This window comes from Zea mays, chromosome 6 (genome assembly GCF_902167145.1).
Source record: "Zea mays cultivar B73 chromosome 6, Zm-B73-REFERENCE-NAM-5.0, whole genome shotgun sequence".
Classification (NCBI taxonomy): Eukaryota; Viridiplantae; Streptophyta; class Magnoliopsida; order Poales; family Poaceae; genus Zea; species Zea mays.
Genome location: NC_050101.1, coordinates 13,699,250 through 13,705,386, shown reverse-complemented (window position 1 = coordinate 13,705,386; position 6,137 = coordinate 13,699,250).

Below are 6,137 nucleotides of genomic sequence, written 5' to 3'. Positions count from 1 at the left end.
GCGCACCTCGCATCCCTTGGCCACACCAAATCCGACCCTGAGCCACACCAGTAAAGCGCTGTGTGCTTGTCGCGGACAACAGTGAGAGAAAGCGAGGAGAGAGGGACTGGGGGAAGCCGCCTCAGTCGTTCATCGTCCACAATGCCGATGGGGCCTGGGGTCAATTGCTCGCCGGTGAAGATGCTTCGTCGGGGGACCGCACCGATCCGCGGATGGGGTATCGCCACGCTATGCACTGGTATGCTCCCTTCATGTTCGCGCCCCACATTTCACCCTCGTCTGCTCTCGGTAACGCTCGGATCCGGCCCTTGAAGCTCGGATGGGCACGTCACCGGCGAGGCCATGGCCACATCACCTTGAAGCTTCTTCGGCCACTGCGAACTCGCCCTCTGTTCTCCTAGCCACGGAATTTGTGCTCGATGACCTGTCCACCGTCGCGCGCGGGTGGTTCGCTGAACGCCATAGGCGGGTCCAAACTCGACGCCGTCTCCATCTGCGCCTCCCTCGCCAACGTGTTCGCCGGCTTCAACCACTGGATCCGCCCTCAAAAGGTGAGGCCCTCCCCTCCCATGTCTTGGTCGCCACAGCCCAGTTTCTATGGGAGGCCAGTGTCGTGTACGTATAGGAGGAACGACAGCAGCCAAGGGAGAAGACGATGCTGTAGCCGCAGGATCTCAAAGGGACGGATGAGATTAGATCGTGCCCGCATTGATCTGAGCCATTGATCTCATGGCTTGTGAAAGTTCCCTTTGACCCGGGAACAGGATCTGGATGTCGCCTAGAGGGGGGGGGGTGAATAGGCGAATAAAACTTATCAATTTAAAACTTAAATTCTTACTCTACTCGAAGACTTAGTACGCAGTGGAATGAGAAGATCCTTCGAGTAGGTTGCAGCGAAATAGAAGATCCTGTCTCAAAATGTCCTGCACTTCAAATAAAGCTTATACCACAGATAAGTGTTGAAGTGCAAATATAAAGGCGAGTAAGACAGAGAGTCAGAATACAATACGGAACAGAGCACACAGACGCAAGGATTTATCCCGAGGTTCGGCCAAGCCTGAAATGCTTGCCTAGTCCTTGTTGGAGTTAGCCACACCTGGGCTTGGAGTCTGTTTCAACTCCTTCCTCCGTTTGCTCAGATCTGTCAGTATGACAGATAGAGCCTTTCACTATGTTGAGTTGGGTTACAACAAAGCCGCGGCTGCTTACACTCTTCTTGACAGCACTCCGGCAGAGTAACAATGCGCTCAAGACTTTGCTCTAGCTCTTTGCAGCACCTCTCCACTCTCTAGAGGCTTATAACTTTGCCTTCACACAAACTAGAGAGATTTACACGAGAATGAGAGAGAGAATCGATCCGAGTGATGTATACAATTGTTGGCTGCACTTATGTATCTGTTGGAGGCGCCTAGGAGTCCCTTTTATAGACCCAAAGGGCCTAGGAGCCGTTGGACTTCATTTGGAAGGCAATATCAGCTTTCTGTCGGGTGGTGCATCGGACAGTCCGGTGCACCACTGGACACTGTCCGGTGCCCGATTTCCTTCCAAAAATGGCGCAGTCGACCGTTGCTGTCTTGGAGCCGTTGGCGCACCGGTCACTGTCCGGTGCACACCGGACAGTCCGGTGCACACCGGACAGTCCGGTGCTCCTATTTGACCGTTGGCTCGGCCACGCGTCACGCGCGGATTGCGCGGCCGACCGTTGGCGCAGTCGACCGTTGGCTCACCGGACAGTCCGATGTGCACCGGACAGTCCGGTGAATTATAGCCGATCGTCGCCAGACTTCTCCCGAGAGCGGCCTGTTCACCAGAGTTCAGCCTGGCGCACCGGACACTGTCCGGTGCACCACCGGACAGTCCGGTGTGCCAGACTGAGCTGAGACTTGGCTGTACACATCCCAGCCTTTTGCATTTCTTTTCTTTTCTTCTTCTTTCTGTTTCTAACACTTAGACAAGTATATTAGTACTCAAAAACCAATGCGCTAAGTCTAGAAACATACCTTCTCTTGATTTTTACTTCTATAGCAGTTGACATGCTCGAGCTTTGATGTTGGACTCATAAATCATCAAGTCAGCTTGACTTGATCTAGATTGACATTTCTGAGCTCCAACATCCTGCAAAGGTCACATAGAACATCTCCAAACATAGGAACAACCCAAACTAAAGGTCAAGGTGCACTTAGCTCTTTTGGGCTGCTTCCAGTCCTGGTTTTGACATTGGTTCTCCTTCTAGTGACCTTGTTCACTTCTTAGAGCTTGATCTTGAGCCTTATGACTTACACCACATAACTATAACGGTTACCTCATTGGTTGTAAGTCATGTCCTTATGTAGTGATCCTTGATGTGCCATAGCTCTTCTCAACTCGATCACCCTTGACTTTGCAAGTCTTCTTCTTCACCCTTGGCTTTGGGTTCCTCAGCCTCTTTGACCTTCTCCCGTGCACTTGGTACCTCGAAGCTCTTCTTGCCTCCATCCTTGGCTTGATCAGTTGTTTCTGAGCTACGCACCCGAGTCTCACTTTATGAAATGTCCATCTACTTGTGATGTCCATCATCTATCCATCATCTAGTCCTTGGACCATCACACTTGTTCACTTGTGTTGAACCCTGTTAGCTTTACATTAAGCACCTGTTCAACACTTAACACACTTGTTAGTCCTTTAATTGAGTTGTCATCCAAACACCAAAACCCACAAGAGAGCTTTCAATCTCCCCCTTTTTGGTGATTGATGGCAACACAATTAAAGCTTACATAAGAATAAGATTTAAAGCACAAACTTTGAAATCTAAGTTTATAGAATGCTCCCCCTAAATATGTGCTTACTTCAAAATCATAATTTTGGTCTTATATGCCAATTTGCACATACTTAGGCAATTCGAAGCATTTCTACACCTTAGCACTTTTTTTGAATGCATTGTGTCAAAGATCAAACCATGATGCTATAACACACAAATGCACAGAATCAGAGTTAAACACCCATCATTGAGTGGATATATCACAGGAATATCAACCTACCACTATTCACCATTTAGATACCAATTTAAACTAAGACACCAATTTAAAGCTATTTTAAAGCACCATTAATCTTAAAGCACCATTACCCACATAAATATTTATTACAGAATCAACACTATAGATGCCAATTAATTCATAGCAGAATTATCAATAACATAATAACACAATGACACACTAACAATGCTCAAATTAACACATCACCCCTTAGGATAAGCTTTCCTCTCACGTTGAGATAAGCTTTAATGCACAAATTCTCCCCCTTTGACATCAAACACCAAAACCATATTCAAGCAAGAACATAGGATGATGTCAAGGGACAGTAGGGTGTTAAGGAGGAAAAACACACTATCAGAACTCCCCCTTACTCATTAAACATATGCATCATCAACATTTGAGTAAAATTAAGATACATATACACAAAAGATCAATACTTCCTTTTGTACTTTTACCATTTTGCGGTATACTTCCCATCTTGAAAGTATTTATCTCTCGAGAGCTTCTCCACACTTGTGCCTGATTCTTCATCCTAACTTTTCCTTGTTGCTAAGACACCAAGCTTAGAGGAAGTTATAGTATTGTGGCACAGGATGAAGCTTCTATTCTAGTGATTACCAAAAGATGTCAATTGAAGCAAACTATCATGGCTACCAATTGAAAGATCATTTATCATCATAGCTTCATGATATTTAAGGATAAGCATCTAGTATTACCAAATATTATAGAGCATGAGCAATCTAAAAATATGCAATTACTCATGACTTAAGATACCAATTACTTGACTTACGGAGGTACCCAAGTCCTGATTGCTCCATTTCTTGCTCATCTTCGCTTTTCCACCTTGAGACTATACAAGATCACTCAAGAAACAATTAGTCTCAAGAGACACAAGTTATGTGTGCTCCCCCTAAACTTGTGCATCTTGCACTTTGCACATTCTAGCTTTCTCAAAACTAGAGGGGATTACAACATATCTTGGTAAAGGCATACTCTCAATTTCATCAAAAAGAGATACCAATTGAGTACCAAATGAAAGGGTTGACTTAATACAACAATGCATGCCTCCAGGAGTATAACATTTTACAAGCAACCTAGATATGCTTCATACATGACGATCATTTCACTACATGTACCAATTGAAAAACAACACGATCATGCATATAAAGCGCAATGCCTAGCATACCATAATTATGAAGGTTTCTTAGGTGCACCAAAAGAAACAACATTTTAAAAACATAAATCACCTAAGCCAAGATACTACCAATTGAAAGACAAGAACATAGCTATGATCGCAATGAATGAAATTTCAAGAATATTTAATGAAATTGCATAGCTCCATTTTCCATACCTTTGCCTTTATGAGAGCACTTGTTATCACCAATTCAGGGCTCCTTTTGCTCACGCACCTCATAGCTCAAAAGGGCACGACATGGATTTGAAATTCACACAATGCCAAACTAGGGTAATCATGTGAACATGGACTAAACAAAATGTCATATTTGCACATAGCATGACTTACAAAAAGTTACATGTTTATCCATATACACCAAGAGAGTTAATCTTTGTGGATATAACAAATGAAAGAGCTACCCATGAATGATTCAAAAGATATATCCTATAGAGCACCAGTCATGATTAAGCAAACATTATCATGATCCATTTAACACAGGCAATCATAAAGCATAACTACTCCAAGGACAGGTAGCACAACAAGCCAACTTAAGAGCAATACTAAATTGCAATTATGTACTTAAAATACACGGGTACCGTCCTTTGGATAGCAAGTTGTAGATTCTCATCACAGTCCTTTACTTGATTCACCAATAATGATTAAGGACTTCTACAACTTCTTTAACTCGAGATGAACATGGGATTAATATTGCACAATAATCCAACCTTGAGTTAATAAATAGACAATAAGGATCAACAGCTTAAGCATAGAGTTTGACTTAACCTTCTTAAGCTCTCCCAAGGTTTCCATTCCATCTCGAGGCACCTGCATGGTCTAGTTGACACAGTTTGGTACCCACCTAGGGATGGGTCCATGACTTTCAACTAAAAGTGTCTTTGGTACCCAAACAGCCTTTGTGCTAGTTCTAGGTGATCTTGTTATAGATCTAGCACAAGTGTATGATTTGGGTCTCCTAAGAGATTGAGACAAATTTACTTGCTTAGGACCCTTACCTTTATTACATACCTTGGATAGATGACCATGCTCACCACACATGTAGCAGAAGCGTCGCTCAACCTGACTTGACACTTGCTGTTGGTCTTTTTGCTTAGTGAGGGTCATCTTGGAGGGTGCACGTCTTTGATTCTTCATGAGCGGACATGAAGTGATCATATGGTCCTTATCGTTGCATCCAAAACATCTCCTCATTCCTTCATCCTTGTCTTTGTGTGGACAAGACGCAATGAAGTGACCTAATTCCTTGCACTTGAAGCACCTCCTTTTTCCTCTTCCCTTTTTGCTCTTGGATGACATAGAGAGATGATCAGTGCAAACAACATGACTAATTGAATTTTTACCTTTTTCCTTGTTCATGTTGATTTCTTCATTTATTGCTTTAGGAACATCCTTCTTATGGAGTTTAACACTTGCTGCGGTTTCTCCTGTCTCAAGCTTCTTCACCACGCGTCCGTGGATATCTTGAGGAGGTTGAGCAATGCGTCTTCTCCTTAGTTGCTTTGCTTTCTTGTTCCTTTCTTTTGATCCTGCAGCTTGATGCTCATTCAAAAATTTGCTTTCTTTTGAGCGACAGGGGTTAGCACATGGTGATATATTATCTAAATGTGCACATGTGCAGGAATGAGGTTCATATGAATTTAAGTTTGAAATTACAACCTCATGAGCAACATTAAGCATGATATGGTCATCAACTAATTCATTATGAGAATAGGATAGCATATCATATTTTTTACTTAGAGCAAGTTTTTCTAAATTTATCATTTCTACTTGACTCTTAAGCATAGAATTCTCAGTTTTAAGTTGAGCAACATCAGATAATACATCATGATTATTTCTTTGCTCAAATAAAATAGATTCATACCGTTGGACCAAATTATCATGAGAGCACTTTAGCTCCTCATGTTCTTTGGTCATCTTCTCCAGGCTGTCGTTGG